This window comes from Silurus meridionalis, chromosome 19 (genome assembly GCF_014805685.1).
Source record: "Silurus meridionalis isolate SWU-2019-XX chromosome 19, ASM1480568v1, whole genome shotgun sequence".
Lineage (NCBI taxonomy): Eukaryota > Metazoa > Chordata > Actinopteri > Siluriformes > Siluridae > Silurus > Silurus meridionalis.
In genome coordinates, this window is record NC_060902.1 from 17,915,366 (window position 1) to 17,936,763 (window position 21,398).

At 38.1% G+C, this 21,398-nt stretch overlaps 1 pseudogene; it reads right to left on the reverse strand.

Moving 5' to 3' along the window:
• Positions 1–1,237: 1,237 nt before the first annotated feature.
• Positions 1,238–11,092, reverse strand: LOC124402440 (annotated as a pseudogene).
• Positions 11,093–21,398: the final 10,306 nt, after the last annotated feature.

Genomic DNA, 21,398 nt, shown 5'->3' on the forward strand with positions numbered 1-21,398 from the left:
GATGAGTCACCGCTGTGCTCTTGGGGTAGGTTGGCTGGCAACTCCTGGGAAGGTTTTCCACTGTTTCATGTTTTTGCCATTTGTGAAATATGGCTCTCACTGTGGTTCACTGGAGTCCCAAAGCTTTAGAAATGGCTTTATAACCATTTCCAGACTAATAGAACTTAATTAATTTCTTTCTTATTTGTTTCTGAATTTTTATGGATCTCGGCATAATGTCTAACTTTTGAGGATCTTTTGGTCTACTGCACTTTGTCAGGCAGGTCCTATTTAAGAGATTTCTTGATTGCGAACAGGTGTGGCGGTAATCAGGCCTGGGTGTGGCTAGAGAAATTAAACTCAGGTGTGATAATCCACAGTTTTAACAGGGGGGCAAACACTTTTTCACACAGGGCCATGTAGTTTTAGATTGTGTTTTCCCTGAATAATAAAAACCTTCTTATAAAAACTGCATGTTGTGTTTACTTGTTATTTTTTTTTTAGTAATATTTAAATTAGTTGATGATCTGAAATATTAAAGTCTGAAAAACATGCAAAAAAAAAAAAAAAAATCAGAAAGGGGCAAACACTTTCACACCACTGTATATTGACATAAGAATTTAATTATAATAAATGGCATAGTGTCACTTGATCTTTTGTTCTTAAAAACTGATGCTTATTTAAAATTAAATAATGTAACGATTTATACTTATTTATTTTGTCAAAGAATGCCTTGGATTTTAATTGAGGGGCTTTGAAGTTAGGTGAACATACACTCTTTTTAAATGGTGGAAACACATTTTTAAAGCTGTTCAGAGTTGTTCAGAGTTTACTGTGATTACCTGAATATATTGTAAAAGGTTTTTGCAACATTTCTTGTCCTGCATGTAGTAGTTCCACCTATCATCCTCAAAAGTAATCTATTGATTTTTAATTATTTTTGTTGTAGCATAGATTTTAAACTAACAAAAAATGAGTCAAAAGAAAAAAAAAAAAGTCTTGTAGCCTACTGTAAGCTTCAGTGCCTATAAACTATTACATCACAATTAATGTGATGGAATAAACGACAACAGAGCTATTGCTTGCATTAGCAAGAGTTATACTTTAAAGTATAGTTTGTTATGTAAAATATATGAAATAAAATAAAAGAATAAGCTATTCATTAGTCTTTTATGTTGAATAAACCTTATGATGCATATGTGATTACTGATTCTGATTTTATATATGCTGAACAAGTAATAAGGACAAAATGCAGTCGTAACTTTGCTTCACTTTTATTTAACTTAATGTGTGCATGGCATTTAACAAGATTTGCATATTATATGAACCCTTGTTGGTGTCACATGTTGATGATCTTCATTTTTATTCAGCCACCTCCTTGCCCTAAAATAGGTATATACGTTATTAGTAAAAAGAAATTTGGGATAAGGTTTAAAAGACAGTTTACATACATCTTGTTTGTAAATGGAGGTTTACTTATATCTTGTTGCAATATATTTTGTTGAAATTATCTGTACCTTCCCAATATCTCTGCTTTTGGCCCTCAACTTGTTGACCTGGGACTCAGCAATATCAGCACGCTCCTGAGCTTCTTCCATCTCATGCTGCACTTTCCTGTACCTTGAAAGGTGTGTATTGGCTTGTTCCTCCTGTGAAAGTGATTTATATTATCCCTGTTACAGTTGCTTAAATGAAGAGCAATTCATATCATATAAAATATTCACTTTGACAGGCTAGCAAGTAGCCTTTAAGTTTATGGCATAATTTGTAAAAAAAAGAAAGTAAGAAAAAGCACTTACAGATTCCTCAGCCTGTCTCTTGTAGGCCTTTACTTTCAGCTGAAGCTTGTCCACAAGGTCCTGCAGTCTATTCACGTTCTTCTTATCTTCCTCATTCTAAAAAGATTGGCCTTAAATAAGATTTTATTTTACTTGTAATAAGATATGGTCTACATGATCTTAAATTCAGGTTATACCTGGTAGGTAAGCTCTTTCACCCGTCTTTCATATTTGCGGACTCCTTTAATGGATTCGGCACTTCGTCTCTGTTCAGCTTCAACTTCAGACTCCAGCTCACGCACCTACAACAGAAATTTTATACTATTATTATTATTTGTTTAAGCAACCTTCATTTTTACATGATGACTCATTCCTCATTTTGGTCAGCATACACATACCCTAGCCTCCAGTTTCTGGAGCTGCTTCTTTCCACCCTTCATTGCGAGGTTCTCAGCTTCATCCAGACGGTGCTGCAGATCTTTGACTGTAATCTCAAGGTTCTTCTTCATCCTCTCCAGGTGAGAACTGGTATCCTGCTCTTTCTTCAACTCTTCAGCCATCATAGCAGCCTATCGAGTGGGTCATGAACGTGTCAGGATTACATTTCAAGCATTTGTAAAGGACACTGGTGAAAAAAGTATTTATGAACACTCACATCTGTGATGGCCTTCTTGGCCTTCTCCTCAGCATTCCTGGCCTCCTGGATAGTATCATCCACCTCACCTTGTACCTGCACCAGATCACCCTCAAGCTTCTTCTTGGTGTTGATTAGACTGGTGTTCTGTTGTTTAAAAAATAAAATAAAACATTAGGATAATTGTACATAAAATGTAAAATCGGCACCAAAGTTTGTTGTAGGAACAAACCTGAGAGTGCAGCAGTGCCACACGCTCACTGGCATCAACCAGCTCCTGTTCAGCCACTTTGCGGCCTCTTTCTGTCTGCTCCAGTGCAACTCTCAGTTCCTCAATCTCTGCCAGCATCAGGTTATTCCTGCGCTCCACCATTGCCACCTGCTCCTTCATTTCTTCTTGTCCTCTGACAGCCTCATCAAGGTGCAGTTGGGCATCCTGGTGTGACAGTGGATATCACTTTGACTACATTTATCATATGAAACAAAAGAAAACTTGTAAATAAAAATAAAAATTAAGGCAGACCTTGAGCTGTCCTTGGACATTCCTGAGCTGTTTCTGGGCTTCAGCAGCCTGGCGGTTGGCATGGCTCAGCTGAATCTCCATCTCATTCAGATCACCCTCCATCTTCTTCTTGACCCTCAAAGCATCATTCCTGCTCCTAACCTCAGAGTCCAGAGTAGTCTGCATGGACTCAATCACCCTCTGGCTGTTTCTCTTGATCTGCTCCATCTCCTCATCTTTCTCAGCCAGTTTCCTGTCTATTTCACTCTTAACCTGGTTGAGCTCAAGCTGGACACGAAGGATCTTGGACTCTTCATGTTCAAGTGTACCCTGAAAAATATGTTCAATGTTCAATATGATGCAGATCCAGTTGTACTTTATTTCTACTTGTTGCAGTTATGTATAGTAACCTCAGCTTCCTCAAGAGCAGTCTGGATTTCTGATTTCTCAGTTTCCACTGTCTTCTTTGCCTTCTCCAGCTCATGAATGGTCTTTCCAGTCTCTCCAATCTGTTCAGTCAAGTCAGAGATCTCATCTGCAGAAGAAACATTTCCAGGTGAATGTTTTTGGATACTTGTGCTTTAGTAAAATTCAGTAAGTAATAGAAAATGCAGTTTTGTTTGGGTTACATACGCTGCAGATTCTTGTTCTCTCTCTTCAGGGTCTCGAGATGATCAAGAGCTTCCTCATATGAGTTCTTCATCTTAAAGAGTTCAGTACTGAGAGAACGAGCTTCTTTCTGAGCTCCCTCCAGTTCAGCCTGACCTTCCTCAAACTTCTGCTTCCATTCTGCCAAGACCTGAAAATATGGAGGACAGTTACATACTATGCTACTTGTACAGATCAGCATTGTCTTGTACACGACATTCAGGTGACGGATTCTAGACCTTGTCAAAGTTCCTCTGTTTCTTGTCGAGGTTAGCAGCCAGGGCGTTGGATCGCTCAACATCAATCATGAGGTCCTCCACTTCACCTTGCAGTCTCTGCTTGGTCTTCTCCAGAGAAGCACATTTGGAGTTCACTGCTTCAATAGTTTCCTCAGCCTCTTGGAGGCGCTGAGCAAGCTTTTTCCTAGGTGGATAACAAAGTTTGGTTTGCATCACTGAAAATGTGTAAGGGCATCATTTTTCCATAAAACCATATCTTATGTGTTTTTACTTGGCCTCCTCAAGCTCCTCTGTACGCTGGATGGCATCAGTCTCATATTTGGTTCTCCATTGAGCCACCTCACTGTTGGCCTTTGACATTGAACGCTGAAGCTCAGCCTTGGCCTCCTGCTCTTCCTCAAACTGCTCTCTGAGAAGATCACAGTCGTGACGAGCTGATTGGACAGCATGAGCCAGAGCGTTCTTTGCCTAGAAGTAAAATGTGTTATATATATATTTATATTAGTTAGTGTTAATATTGTTATTATTATACCATTTGTCAGATTTGCATTACACTGTGTGTGTTCTACCTTGACTTCCTCCTCGATATGTCTTTTGAGTTCCTCGATCTGCTGAGTGTAAGCTTGTTTTCCTCTGGTCAGCTGAGAAACAAGTGCTTCTTTCTCCTCCAGCTGACGGCTGAATTCACCTTTAACAGGAGTGTGAATTATGTTACTAAAACTGATCGTGTGATTTCAGGATTCTCCGCTTTATCGTGATTTAACGTACCATTCTCAGTCTGAAGGCGGGCTTTTTGTGTGCTGATGTCATTGAGTTGACGAACATGTTCATCATTCTTAGCTTTGAGTTCACTCAGCTGGTCCTCTACGGTGCGGCACATCTTTTCTAGGTTAGCCTGGAAAGAGAAGCGTACGTATATAATGCAGATATATTTAAATGTAGTAAAACACGTCCTTTCTGCCTGTGAATGTATCTCCAATTGTTGTTGACTCAGAACCTTAAGACACTTCAGGCTTTAGATGAAGTTAACCAGGATGATGAGATTTTAATGTCTAATACCTTTGATTTGGCCACAGCTTCCATGTTACTGGAGAGATCATCGATCTCCATTTTATATTCACTCTTCTCCTTCTCCAGCTTCTGTTTGACACGCTGAAGGTTGTCGATCTGCTCTCCGAGCTCAGCAACACTGTCAGCTTGTTTCTTGGAGTGCAGCAGCTGTAGCTTCATGCTGCAGAGTGGATTCTTCCAGATCACGACGCAGTTTCTGGAACTCGGCCTCGCGCTTCTTGTTCATCTCAATCTGAGCAGCGGTGGCACCTCCAGCTTCCTCCAGCCTCTCACTGATCTCCTCAAGTTCCCTGGAGAGATCAGCTCTCTGCTTCTCAACTTTAGCACGAGCTGCACGCTCAGCCTCGATTTCTTCCTCCAGCTCTTCAATGCGAGCCTGAAATCAGGATTTTTTTTTTTTTTTAGACATTTGAATTTTCCTCTACAAGCCTGAATATTATTGTTTCTCACAAAAGAAGTACCTGGAGCTCTTTAATCTTTTTCTGAAGCTGGGCACCCAGGGTCTGTTCATCTTCAATCTTGCTCAGAAGTTGACTTGTTTCAAAGTCCTTCCTGTTTTGATGAAATGGGAAAAGTAACATGTAAATATTTTTATAAACAGATTTGTATTTGTTGCTTTATCATTGTAAGACCCACTCACTTCTTGATCTTCTCATCAGACTGCTGCTTGTCGTTCTCCAGGTCCATTATGGACTCTTGGGCCAGTTTCAAGTCACCTTCAAGCTTTCTCTTGGCTCTCTCAAGGTCCATACGCAGCTTCTTCTCTTGTTCCAGAGAACCTTCAAGCTAAATTTGATAATGCATCTTATTAAAACACCTGATAATCATAACTGCTGAATCTTTTATGAATTACAGTATGGATATTTACATCATCAACTTGTTGTTCAAGCTTGGTCTTGGATTTGGTCAGAGTGTTGACTTTGTCTTCCTCTGCCTGGAGATCATCCAGAGTCTGCTGGTGTGCCTCTTGGAGGGCTTTCTTCTCCTTAGTGAGCTTGGCAATGTTCTCATCCAGAGATGCCATTTCTTCAGTGAGGTTCTTGACCTGTGCGAAATAATTTCATAGGACCATATTACTACCTGTAATCATTACCTACGTTTTTTGTGGAAGATAAGAGTAGCACTTTCTTATCTTTAGTAAGTAATTTCCTAATCTCAATTACTATCACTCAGATCCACAACAGTGGCGTGTAAAGCATCTAACCATAGTCTCAGTCTGGATTTAGTGACTGTATCAATAGTACAGTGTGTAGCATTTGTTCATTTACAGTGCAACACACAAACCTTGTTCTCGGTGGCATGTTTCTCCTTCTCCACTTTGGCCAAGGTGAGCTCCAGGTCATCAATGTCCTTCTTCAGCTCAGAGCACTCATCCTCCAGTTTCCTCTTCTTGGCAGTCAGCTCAGCATTGATTTCCTCCTCGTCCTCCAGTCTCTCATTTGTCTCCTTGAGCTTAGCTTCAAGCTGGATCTTGCTTTTGATGAGTTGCTCACATCTTTCCTCAGCATCAGAAAGGCTCTCTGATTCCTGTTAATGTGGGTTTTTAATATAATAAATTCCAATTTTATTAGAAATGTACTTAAACTCTGTATGGAAACTTACAGAGGCTACTGCTAGTTGCAGGTCATTTTTCTCCTGTTGCAGAGAAACCATCTTCTCCTCAAGCTCTTTCTTCCTAGCCAGTGCTTTTGCCAAGTCCTCCTTCATTTTCTCAAAGTTCTCCTTCATGGCTGCCATTTCCTTCTCAGTCTCTGCAGTCTTGAGAAGAGGCTTGATCTTGAAGTACAACTTCATCCATGGCCAGTGTTTCACATTCATGAATGAGCGGATGTTGTATTGGATGGAATAGATGGATTCCCTGGAATTTAAGATGAATTCGGTCACCTATTGTATTGTTTCTGTACTGGTTTTGTATATGTTTTCCATCTTTTGTCATCTTAACATACCTCCTCTCCATCATCTTGGAAAACTCCCTCCTCATGATGAAACCACGACACAAAGCCTGAGTCATGGTCACCAGATGGGCTAGTTTATCATCTCGCATCTCCTCAAGGGTTCCCAGCAGACCGGCTTTGAAGAACACCTGCAGGTTCAGAAAGATAATCAGATCCTTTATTTAAGGAAATTTTACAACGGAAATGTATAATAAGTCTTTTAATAGATTTTATTTATGTACATTTAAAAGGTAAATGTTCCTTTAATTTGTATTTTTCTAGAAATCAGATAATCAGAGTGTTTTTAGTACCAACAATAATACTTTTGTTCTGACAAAACTACAAACCTTGGTGTGTCCAAACTTGTACTGTGTATGATCCACATCAATGGAGCCCAAGAGTTTCTCTGAAGCTTTCTTGTTGTCAATGAACTGTCCCTCTGGGATGACGCTGGCATTCAAGACTTTGTATCTAAAATGATATATTTATTACAGAATATATAATGTACATATTTTCATGTGTTTGCCCACAACTCATGTGTAGAACTGAAGGTATTTTGAGGTGTTTTACAATTAGCATTAATTATATGTAGAATTCAGATGACCTCTGTTTGAAGTCACCATAGAGGATCCTGCTGGGGAATCCCTTTCTGCAGATTCTGATACCCTCCAGCACACCATTACACCTCAACTGGTGGATGACCAGGAAGTTCTCCATCAAACCTAGAGGTTCCAGTTCAGTGCATAAATATGATGCTGTTTAATTATTCATTATAAATGTAGGAAAATGTGAAGAGAACTGACCTGGAGTCTTGGACTCATTTGGAATCAAGCAACGCACAAAGTGAGGGTGAGTGCTCCTCAAGTTGCTCATCAGCTTGCCCAAGTTCTCCTGTAGATGTCACACTTCAAAAGTCAGTCATTGCATAGATTTTGTTTATTGTATATTCACACGAATAAGCTGAAATATTTACCCTAAACAATGCAGACACTGTCTGGAAGGAACCACCCTTCTTTTTGCCAGCCTTCTTTCCAGCATCAGCTGCACATCAGAGTTAAAGTGTATTGATATTCTTTGCTTTATATATGTACAAGTTTATATCAGAAACAGCACATTTAAGCTGCAGTTTATCAGCAGTAATAGTTCATATCTATAAATGTTGCTCTTACCATCACCAGCATGGGCTGCATAAAGGTGGCACATCAGTTTGTTTGCTGATTTCTGGTACAGCTGTACAACAGAGTCGTTCAGTGGATCCTTGTTCTTTTCCAACCAGCCGGTAATGTTGTAGTCCACAGTGCCGGCGTAGTGCACCAGGGAGAAGTGAGCCTCAGCTTTGCCTTTGCCAGGCTTTGGCTTCTGGAAGGCGTTGCATTTGCCAAGGTGCTGGTCATGAAGTTTGTTCTTGAAGGACATGTCTGTAGCCTTGGGGAACATGCACTCCTCTTCAAGGATGGAGAAGATGCCCATTGGCTGTTGGTGACAGATTTTTTATTAGAGATCACTGGAGTTTTAGTGGTGAAAGTATGATTATTTTATTGATGACATTAATTGTACTGACACCACAATAACTTACCTTCTCAATAAGCTCAATGCAGGCAGCCAAGTCCATACCAAAGTCAATGAACTCCCACTCGATACCTTCTTTCTTGTACTCCTCTTGTTCCAGCACGAACATGTGGTGGTTGAAAAACTGTTGCAGTTTCTCATTTGTGAAGTTAATGCAGAGCTGCTCCAAGCTGTTGTACTGTTAGAGTTCAGCAATAGATTAGACATTGTCAAAGTATTGCAGAAACCATCAGAGCACATATCATGGAGGAAAACATTTATTTACATCAAAGATCTCAAATCCAGCGATGTCCAGCACACCGATGAAGTACTGCCTTTGCTGCTTTGTGTCCAACATCTCATTGATACGAATGACCATCCACAAGAACATTTTCTCATAGATGGACTTAGAAAGGGCAGACACGGAATTGTTCACCTGAAAGTATAATCCATAATTGTTTATTCGTTCTGTGAAAACTCAAACTTTAATTCTTTTTTCTATTAGTCACTAATGATACGTTACCTGTGGTACAGTCTGGCCTTTGGTCACAAACTCGTTTCCGACTTTGACTCTGGGGTAACACAAAGCTTTCAGCATGTCAGCTGAGTTCAGTCCAATGAGGTACGCGATTTTATCAGCAACTGATGTCAAGAAAGCAATGTCATTCTTACATGATAAAGGTTACTTGTTCTATATGAAACTATTTATTTCTTTAAATGTACCCTCTGTGCCATCAGGCTCAGCCTGCTCCTCTCTCTGCTTCTGCTTGAACTTCATGTTGCCATGATGCATCACAGCACCGGTCAGCTTGTAGATATTAAATTTCTCATCAGCAGTGAAGCCAAGAATGTCAATGGCAGTCTGTTTGATAAAGAGAAGACATTGGTCATGTTATCTTTTAAATTAAAACACACACAAACATGTTTATAAAATAATTTCTTCCTACATCTGTGGCAATGAACTCCTCCACATCATCAATGCTCTTGACTGTGATTTCACCCTGGCTGATCATTGGGTAATCATAAGGGTTGGTGGTGATGAGCAGTGCCTCTGTACAAGGATAAAATAATTCATTGTCATTCACACAAATCTGTTCTTTAAACTAACATGCAGGGATTTTAGTAACATTGCAGTACATGAGATTTCTTACCAAGCAGCTCGGGTTTGTGTCCAGTCATGAGCTGGTAGAAAATGTGGTAGCTTCTCTCAGCAGACAGCTGGAAAGTGACTCTTGACTTTTCCAGCAGATCTGTTCATTGTTTTGTAACACATTAATCATGAACATGCCCAGACTTTACAAAAATATGTAGTATTGCTTATGTACTACATATGCACATAAGCCAAAATAAAATGGAATTTGCTGGTATTGTCAGCTAAATCTTACAAGTTTCAATATCAGCTGAGGCCAGCTTGCCGGTTTGCCCAAAATGAATTCTGATGAATTTACCCTGAAATTAAAACCATTTAAGATTAAAGCAATGTACTTTTATGTTTTTTTTTTTATCATTCTCATTGTGTTAGCTTATTTGTATGCTTACAAAACGAGATGAATTGTCATTCCTCACGGTCTTTGCATTACCATAAGCCTCCAGCAGTGGGTTGGCTGCAACAATTTGGTCTTCCAAGGAGCCCTTGCAACAGAAGCAGATGTTTATAATAGATATTTGACAAATGATAAAAATGTAGATTTTGCATTTAGTAAATTTTTTCACTTACTTGCATTTTTCCAGCAGCAGGCTCTGCCTTTTTCTGTCCAGTCACTGCGATTGTTGCAAAGTACTGAATGACACGTTTTGTGTTCACAGTCTTTCCTGCACCAGATTCTCCACTGGAGTAAAATGAACATAATTGGGTTTACTCTGTACTTCATATCAAGTTTAATGAACACCACGGCAAATGAAATTATTCAGATATGAGTTTGAACTTACGTAATCAGTATAGACTGGTTTTCACGATCTAAAAGAACAAAGAGAATCATAACCTCATTTATCTACACATTCTTGTGTGCTCTTTGAACATACCCCTGCCATAAACATTTATTCCATTACCCTTAAAGTGGTTGACAATATCATACCAGTGTGCATGAACTGATAGGCGTTATCAGAGATGGAGAAGATGTGAGGTGGGGCTTCAACTCTCTTTTTTCCTCTGTATCCCACCACAACAACAGTGTCATACACTGGGAGCCACTTGTATGGGTTCACAGTGACGCAGAACAACCCTGAGTAGGTCTGAAGAAGTGTCCAGAGAAATTTTTAATTATGTGTTAGTGCACACTCTTCATGTTATTCAGTATTAGGTGATTCTTACATAGATCATCCATGCTGCGTAACGCTCCTTGAGGTTGTACAGCACAGACGGTTCACTGAGGTGAGTCATCATGGCCATGTCCTCAATTTTGTCAAACTTTGGAGGATTCATTGGAAAGATTTCATCTTCCTTAACGGTGACAGTCTGTAAAATAAAGGTACATAATTTTCCTTTACCCTCTGTGACATTAACACAGCTACACAGCTTTTTATATTTGAGGTAAAGTTAGATTTATACTTGTCACTTACTTTTCCATCCTGAGTTTCTACAGTGGCTTTGCCACCCTCTTTACTCTTCAGTGTACCCTTGACGTATATCTCAGTTGCATGGGTCACAAAAACTGCCGATTTTGCATCAAAAGGCCTGGTCTGAGCTTCAAGCCTCTCCCTTTCCGGCTTCCGGAGGAAGATGGCTGCAGGCCAAAACACTCCATTTCTCCATCCCCCATGGTGGTGTGTTACTGGGGAATCAAACCATACTTGTAATTTGAATAGCATACTCACTTGTGATATGATGTAACTTGATGTTTCCCATATTGTACTGATTAGCCATTTAACATTTGTACACCATTAGTGAGTTTTCTAGATTTTATTAAAATGTAGATACATTTTTGTATTCACAAACTTATTTTTCTTGCACTGTTTTAAATATAAATTAACAACCTTAAAAGGAAGCCCTAATATCATTCTCATGTACATAATATTTGCAATGTTTTACCTTAGTTGACTTCTAATTTAGAACTAATGAGCAGAGAAGGACCGGCACTCGCTGGATTCTGTAAAAGTAGAAGAAAGAATTAAATGAATAAACACCATTATCCAAGAAATTTGAAAACTAAAAATAATTAACAGTTACATGTAGATTTAAGACACACCTAAACCCTCACCTAGCAGGGTGGAAGAGATAGGCTCAGTCTTTTGAGGACAGTCTTATATAGTGATATTAATGTTCACTCAGCAGATCCAACTGGCCAAGTTTGGTCATGAATACAGCCCTGATGTATTTCTTCTCTAAGTAAACATCACGTGTGATGTGTGTTTGTGTATCATATTATATAATAAAATATTAGTCTTCTGTTTAATGACTATTGCTGTACTTGGTTTCATACATTGTTAATCTTTGTAAAAGTTTTATTTTCTTTACCTTCCCAATTTTAACTAAATAATTAAAAATCTTTGATCGGATACTCAAGTTGGTCCAATAAAAATTAAAATGTAACACTTCAGTGCACAAGGTTAAATTGTTTTTCTCAAAGACTTAAAGGATCAATACGAAGTATGTGTGTGCGCCACTTGAATTTTCAAGTAAAGCTTACCGGCACTGTTATTTTTACATTTGAATGCTGTGCCATGTTAAAATGATCTAACGTCACTTGAAGACTATGTTTTTTAATGAGTTTGGCACTGAAGATTACTAAGATCAGGTTTATGACCGGTGTTCTCATGCAGGGACAGAGTGATCTTTTTATGTTATAAATATTTTTACAAGGCACATGCATTAGTCCTCTTTGGAAACTGTCAATATCATGAGACCTTTATAAACTGCCAAAACGATTTAATTCTTATTTTAAAATCTAAAAACTGAAGCATAATGTATTATTCTTTATAAGACTTTCTCCTTATGTATTCTAATGAAATGCTGAAAATGTCAGTATATTTTAGATATGCCAACAAAGTACTAGTAAGAGATTAGAACGAAATTCATTCATTTTTCTTGATTAACTGTTCATTTATATCTAACCACGGTCATTTGGGGTGAGGTACAGGGAAATCCAAATATCTTTTTCCAATACCATATTCTAACATGTATTAAATGACAGTGAATGTCTTGCCAGATATTTACTAAGCAGTAAAAGTTCAGAGGTTGTTGTGCTTGTGATGCACTGGATGCATAATTTTAATTTCTGTAACCCTATCTTAGTTTAACCTTTTTAGAATTTAATGTGACTGTAGAAACTAATTCAGCCATGGTCTCAGGACATAGGAATTTTAATCCCCTTCTGAAGTGTGTATAAAACAGTTTAGCCAGACTCCCTTAAACTTTTCCAGATGCTTTTTGTCAGTCTCTGAGTAAGTCCTGGTTAAGTTCAAATTTAACTAGGTTATGTTTATTCAGTGTAAAATATTACAATATTACAGGTAATAGTTTCAGAGTAAAGGCTTTTGGTCACAGACATATGGTCATTTGTATTATTTTTTGAATAATCTAAACAGTAAAGCAGACTGGATTTGTGGTGATTTTAGACATTGTACCAGATTACTAGTGGATGCTTTCTGAAATTATAAAACAAGTTTTTAACTAATGTATAAATATAAGCTTACATTTACATTTACAAAGCTGATATGCCACACATCTTCAGAGATAGCCACAAATGCCTGGCCAATAAAATGGTCCATGAGGTAGCTTAGTGTTTTGTTCTGACCTAAATGCCCTGTCAATGGATTACAAAGAGCAACATAATAATAACATTTAACGACAGATTAATGAGAATTTGTCAAGAATTTACTGGGATTCACATTCTTTGGTTTGGGTCTCCTGTGTCATCTATAATAATAGCAAAAGCAAGAATATTGCAACATTGTTCTGAACTAGCTGATCAATTAATTACTGTACACTTGTTTAAAGGCATGTTTTTCTTATTTTGTTTTTTGCTCAGTGCTTTTTACAGATTATAATCTGTTTGTGTATAATGCTTCTGGCCTGACATGGAGATTGAGAACATCTGTCAGGGTGAATCAGGTGCATCACTGTTTACAATTTTTTCGTTTTTTCAGAAATGTTTAATTAGGTTTTAGTACTGATATATTATTGGGTTTAGTATTAATTTATTATCTATAATCTTTTAGATTTTAGATAATATAATCTAAAAGAATTGTGAAAACATGATTTAAATATGATTAGCAGTAAGATTTAAGACACTCATAAACCCTGACCTTGAAGGCCTGATGTATTTCTTTCTTGAGTAGACATCAAATGTCTAAGTTACAATGTTACAAATTAGTATTTAGCGATGCTTCAAAATTGTAATAGTATTTAAAGTTTCACGTGGCAGGAAAATGTAGCAACACATGCTCCACCATGGACCAGTGATGGTTCAAGTTCCTGCTGCCTCTTACGTATACTGTAGATTGCTCTGTTTTGCTAAATTATGTACTGTAATTTGTTCATTTATTAACAAATTAGAGTATACTACACCTCATATTTTAATTTATAATGGGGTCATCAGAATGCATCTTCATCATAATTCGTGGACTACCTGTATTATGTGTATTGATTGTTGCAGTGTTCGGTTTTGTTACATGTTAAATTCCGATTCAGTTAAAATCTGCTCTTTAGTTGGATGTGTGTAGTAAAAGTGTTTTAAATATGATGGATGTGTGACAGCCACTTGCAAATTCATGTTAACTCTTCAGACACTGTTATTTTTACATTTGAAGGCTTTGCTATCTTAGGATAATTAACTCAAAGACTATGCTTTTAAATGAGTTTAGCACATAAGATTGCTAAGATCAGTTTTTGTTCTGTTCTGGCATTCTGTTGCAGAGACAGAGTGATCTTTTTATGGTTTAAATATTTTGTACTAGAAACAAGCAAGATGTGTAGACAAAGTACATACACACACACAACAAAAATGAAATAGTATATTTGTTTATTTATTTTCACTAACCGTTTTATTGTTACAGTATATGTCCCAAGAGCACTCAGGGTGAGATTCTAACACACCCTCAGTTCACACTCACAGTTATTTGCTAACTCACCGCACTATATTTAAGAGTGAAATATTAAATACATAGAAATCCAAAGATCTTTCCAATACCATATTTCAACGTGGTATTAAATTGTAGAAAATACGCACTTGACAGATATTTACTATACACTTGTTCAGAAGTTGATGATTGATAAAATTAGCTCGCTTCACCTTCTTATTACGGTTCACTGCGGATAGAGACACCATATTAGTCTTTGTCCCTTTGTAGTTTTAATTTGTTAACAAAATATTTATTTAGCTACAATCATATTTAAAAAATTGTAAACACATTTTTAAACGCAAATATTATACATACATGTATGTATTAAATACTAATATTTTGTTAAACACCTTGGTTTTCAATTGTGCAGAAAATGGAACAATTGGTTTACAGGTTTGTATTTTACAAATACTTGTGCGAAGAGATCTGTGGAATTTGCAAATAATGGTGTTAAAAGATCACTTAGAGCACTGAAATGTCTCCATGATGACTCAATGGGTGCCAAATGACTATTCAAAATTCCTGACTTAATTCAAGTGAATGGAACATCTCTGCTACACACTGCAGCTGTGGCATCGCAGTATTCGCCTTATTTATTTTTAGAGGCCAAGCAGCTTTTTTTTTTCTTCTTGTTTTGGGTTGGGTGGTGGTGATGCACTCTGAGTGCAACTTTGATGTGAAAGACATCTACTATACTTGTAGCGTATTGTTGCTTCAAATGTGGCGTTTGGAAAGTTTTGCTTTGAGTAGAAATGTTTATAGTGTTATTGGTATTGCATTTATATTGTGCTTCATCTTTTCACTTTTCCAGCTTGTGGTTCTGAACATTGATGCGTTGATCATCACTGTCTCTTCAACTAGGACCAAAAAAATTGCAGGTAAGTAGAATAATTTCAACAGGTAAGTGCTGACATTTCTTTTGTTCTTATAAACTTATGATTCCCTTAATTTTAAATACCTTGTTTTTTTGTTTTTTTACAACATGGCAGTTTGCATGCATATCTTAGATTTAAAATGTATTCAATCTGTTAACACAGCCTTTATTATTTTATTTTATTATTATTATTATTTTTTACATTTATTGTTTTTAATGATTGATTATCATATATTTTAATTGGACACCATATTTAATATGTACTATGATAACATTCTTTTAAAATGTATACGTAATTTTTAAGAATTTTGTTCTCTGGAGGCTAGAAAATATGTTGCTCTGTAACTCGGTCTGTGAATGTTACATTTGTTGTAAGAAATATCAGGTACAGCATTATAATAATAATAATTCCTCTTGAAAATTAAGTCTATTGTTAGACTGTTTACCAGACTACTAAAAGATGTACTATACATATATAGCAAATGCCAATTCCTTTTTTCGTATAATTATAATGTAGAAAAGTAAATCAAGAAGGTCATCAGGATCATTTACCAAGCAGTGACATAATAGCATGTTTCAGAGCCGACCTAAGTAACCTTGTGCAGCATTTCCACATGCTGTCTGGCATCAAGCAGCTCCTGTTTGGCCTCATTTCCTCAGTCTCTGCCAGCATTGGGTTATTCCTGTTCTCCACTCTGACAATCCAGAAATCTTTTATATCTTGAGGATCAGTTGAAGGTCATAATGTCAGAGTCGCCATTGTTGATGGATAATTGAATTATTCTCATTCACACTATAAATCCAAAACAACTAATATGAAGTGATTTGTAAATTTATTAAACGACCTTTTCTTAAGTTTAGACAAGTATGAGGTAATTAAGTAATCCTAAGTGACATGTTCCTGTAACGGCTAAAGAAACATAAAACTTCATAAATGTTTTTTATAATATTTACTTTTGTTACAGCATGATTAAATGTGTCTAATGTGAATATATTTCCATTTTATTATGTTTGACCACTTTTGCTGTTTTCACATTGGATAAAATTTGCATATGAAAATATTATTCAGTAGTTTCAGATATATATACTTCTTTTATATATATATATATATATATATATATATATATATATATATATATATATATATATATATATATATATATATATATATCTTCTTCTTCTTCTTCGGCTGCTCCATTAGGGGTCGCCACAGCGGATCATCCGTCTCCATACCACCCTGTCCTCTACATCTGCCTCTTTCACACCAACTACCTGCATGTCTTCCCTCACCACATCCATGAACCTCCTCCTTGGCCTTCCTCTTTTCCTCCTACCTGGTGGCTCCATCTTCAGCATTCTTCTACCAATATAATTCATGTCCCTTCTCTGCACATGTCCAAACCATCTCAATCTCGCCTCCCTCACCTTGTCACCAAAACATCCTACATGTGCTGTCCCTCTAATAAACTCATTTCTAATCTTGTCCATCCTCGTCACTCCCAACAAAACCTTAACATCTTCAGCTCTGCTACCTCCAGCTCTGCCTCCTGTCTTTTACTCAATGCCACTGTCTCTAATCCATACAACATCGCAGGTCTCACCACAGTCCTATAAACTTTCCCTTTCATTCTTGCAGATACCCTACTATCACAAATCACTCCTGTCACTCTTCTCCACCACTCCACCCTGCCTGCACTCTTTTCTTTACTTCTCTAACACACTCTCCATTACTTTGCACTGTTGACCCCAGGTACCTGAACTCCTCCACCTTCTCCACCTCTTCTCCCTGCAACCGCATCACTCCACTGCCCTCCCTCTCATTCACACACATGTACTCTGTCTTACTCCTACTGACTTTCATTCCCCTTCTCTCCAGCGCATATCTCCACCTCTCCAGGCTCTTCTCAACCTGCTCTCTACTCTCACCACAAATCACAATATCATCTGCAAACATCATAGTCCAGGAGACTCCTGTCTGACCTCGTCCGTCAACCTGTCCATCACCACTGCAAACAGGAAAGGGCTCAGGGCCGATCCTTGATGCAGTCCAACCTTCACCCTGAACCAGTCTGTCGTACCTACTGCACACTTCACTGCCGTCACACTGTCCTCATACATGTCCTGCACCACCCTCACATACTTCTCTGACACACCTGACTTCCTCATACAATACCACAACTCCTCTCTTGGCACTCTGTCGACGCTTTCTCTAAATCCACAAATACACAATGCAATTCCTTCTGTCCTTCTCTATACTTCTCCATCAACATCCTCAAAGCAAATAAGGCATCTGTGGTGCTCTTCCTCGGCATGAAACCATACTGTTGCTCACAGATGGTCACCTCTTCTCTCAGCCTGGCTTCCACTACTCTTTCCCATAACTTCATGGTGTGACTGATCAACTTAATTCCCCTGTAGTTACTGCAGGTCTGCACATCTCCCTTATGCTTAAAGATCGGTACCAGCACACTCCTTCTCCATTCCTCAGGCATCCTCTCCCCTTCCAGAATCCTGTTAAACAATCTGGTTAAAAACTCCACTGCCATCTCTCCTAAACATCTCACGCTTCTACCGGTATGTCATCTGGTCCAACCGACTTTCCATTCTTCATCCTCTTAATCGCTGCTCTCACTTCCTCCTTACTAATCCTATCTACATCCTGCTTCACCAACTCCACATCCTCCAACCTTCTCTCTCTGTGATTTTCCTCATTCATCAGCTGCTCAAAATACTCCCTCCACCTTCTCAACACACTCTCCTCACTAGTCAACACATTTCCTCTCCATCCTTTATTGCTCTAACTTGCAGTACATCCTTCCCAGCTCGGTCCCTCTGCCTGGCCAATCGGTATAAATCCTTTTCTCCTTCCTTAGTGTCCAACCTCTTATACAGCTCCTCATATGCCTTTTCCTTGGCTTTCGCCACATCCCTTTTACCTGCTGCCGCATCTCCTTGTACTCCTGCCTACTTTTCTCATCACTCTGTCGATCCCACTTCTGTTTTGCCAACCTCTTTCCCTAATGCTCTCCTGCACTTCCTCATTCCACCACCACGTCTCCTTGTCTTGCTTTCTATTTCCAGATGTCACACCAAGTACTTTTCTAGCTGCCTCCTCATCACTCCTGCAGTAGTTGCCCAATCATCCGCACCTCTTCACCACCACCAAGCCCCTGTCTGACCTCTTCCCTGAACCTCACACTACACTCTTCCTCCTTCAGTTTCCACCATCTTATTCTTCTTTCAATCCTTACTTTCCTCCTCTTCTTCTTCGCCTCCAAAACCATCCTACAGACCACCATCCGATGCTGTCTAGCTACACTGTCCCCGCCAACACCTTACAGTCTCCAATCTCCTTCAGGTTGCATCTCCTGCATAGCACATAGTCCACCTGTGTGCACCTTCCTCCACTCTTATCGTCACCCTATGATCCTCCTTCTTCTTAAAATACGTGTTCACCACTGCCATTTCCATCCTTTTAGCAAAATCTACCACCATCTGCCCTTCCACATTCCTCTCCTTAAAACCATACCTACCCATCACCTCCTCATCACCTCTGTTCCCTTCACCTACATGCCCATTAAAGTCTGCCCCAATCACCAATCGTTCTTTCCTAGGTACACCATCTACCACTTCATCTAATTCACTCCAGAATCTTTCCTTTTCCTCCATCTCACAGCCAACTTGTGGAGCATAGGCACTGATGACATTTATCATCATCCTTCAACTTCCACCTTCACGATCATCACCCTATCAGAAACTCTCTTCACCTCTACTACACTCTTACTGTACTCTTCCTTCAGAATCACCCCTACACCATTTCTCTTCCCATCCACACCATGATAAAACAGTTTAAACCCACCTCCAATGTTCCTGGCCTTACTCCCTTTCCACTTGGTCTCCTGAACACACAGCATATCTACCTTTCTCCTCTCCATCATATCAGCTATCTCTCTCCCTTTACCCGTCATAGTACCAACATTTAAAGTACCAACCCGAACCTCTACTCTCCTACACTGCTCCTTTTCCTGCCGTCTCTGTAGGCGTCTTCCTCCTCTCCTTCTCCTCCTTGACCAACAGTAGCCCAATTTCCACGGTACCCTGTCGGCTAACGATACCTGTGGCGGTCGTTGTTAACCCGGGCCTCGACCGATCCGGTATGAAATTCTCCTTTGTGATCCGCATATTTGATTTGGCACATGTTTTACGCTGGATGCCCTTCCTAACGCAACCCTCCCCATTTACCGGGCTTGGGACCGGCACTAAGAGTGCACTGGCTTGTGCCCCTAATGGCTGGGTTACATATATATATATATATATATATATATATATATATATATATATATATATATATATATATATATATAAATAAAATGAATCAAAATTAAACTCAATATCAGTAATACTATGCCTTTAGTAGGAATATAAACAGTTGTAATTGTTGCTTAGTATCAGCAGGTTTTATTTTTGCCCATTTTAAAGTGAATATTTTCATTCCCTTTTTTCTCATTTTGTTATGTTGCTAAATAGATTTTACAGATTAAAGTCTTGCGTTTTCTTGGGGATTTGGGCATAACTGTATCACAATTTTAAGGTCTTTTCAGGTATGTGTAATGAGTTTGAACTACTCTGTCTTTGATTCCCTAAGACATGGATCCTTATGCAACTAGAGGGTCCTTTTGTGGTACTGCAGATAATGCAAATAAACATGGGTAAAAACATCAAAGATAAAATATTGAATTTAAATAATATTGTAATTATTACTTTAATGTTCTATTAAAGCTGAGGTTCATGGTAATGTATAATTGTCCACCTGACAGTAAAATTAAATGTTAAGTTCTAATGAACTTAAATCTGAGGTTAATGTAAATGTATAATAGTCCACCTGATGTATGAACTAAGCGAAACTGAATCACAGTTTATTAGGTTGTTTACAGTTGTCTTTTTTTTTTTTAATAGATTGCAAAATATATGTTTATAATGCATAAAACATTTCCAAAGATTTTAAAATATATGTAAATATACAGACAATTACATATGTACAACAACAACATAGTTTTAATTGTCTTAATATACAACTCAAATTCCAGAAATTAGATGTTCTTGAAATTTTGGTAAAATATAGGAATTTCAAATCACATGAGCCAATATTTTATTCACAATAGAACATAGAGAACATGTTTAAACTGGGACATTTTACACTTTTACACAAAATTAGCTCATATCAAATTTGATGCCTGCTACAGGTCTCAAAAAAGTTGGCACGGGGGCACGTTTACCATGGTGTAGCATCTCATCTTCTTTTCCAAACAGTTTGAAGATGTCTGGGCATTGAGGTTATGATTTTCTGGAGTTTTGCTTTTGGAATTTGGTCCCATTCATGCTTGATATCGGTTTTCAGCTGCTGAAGAGTTCATAGTCATCTTTGGCATATTTTTTGTTATGATGTGCCAAATGTTCTCTATACTGTAGGTGAAAGATCTGGACTGCATGCAGGCCAATTCAGCATTCAGACTCTTCTACTCTGAAACCATGCTATTGTAATAGCTGCAGTATGTCGTTTTGCATTGTCCTGCTGAAATAAGGCTTTCCCTGAAATACATGTCATCTGGAGGGGAGCATATGTTGTTCTAAAACCTCTATATACATTTCAGCATTCATTGTGCCTTCCAAAACATGCAAGCTGCCCATATTGTATGCACCGTATTATATACCCCTATACCATCAGAGATGCTGACTTTTGAACTAAACGGTGATAACATGCTGGAAGGTCCCCCCCTCTTTAGCCTGGCATTCAATACAAGGTCTTTGGCCTTGGTCTTTCGTTCCCTTACGCACCAAGATTTCTCCAGTCTCTCTGAATCTTTTGATGATGTTATGTACTTTAGATGATGAGAATTGCAAACCATTTGCAATTTAAAGTATTCCACAATCATTTTACTATAAAAACAGCTAATCATGTAACAAACCTGATGTCAATTAACTTCATTAGTTGCTAGATGTTCTTCCAGCTGAATATTTTCAAAATGTCTGGCTTTTTCAGCTCTTTGTTGCCCGATGCCAACTTTTTTGAGACCTGTAGCAGGCGTCAAAATTTGAAATGATCTTATTTTGTGCATAAAAGTCTAGAATTT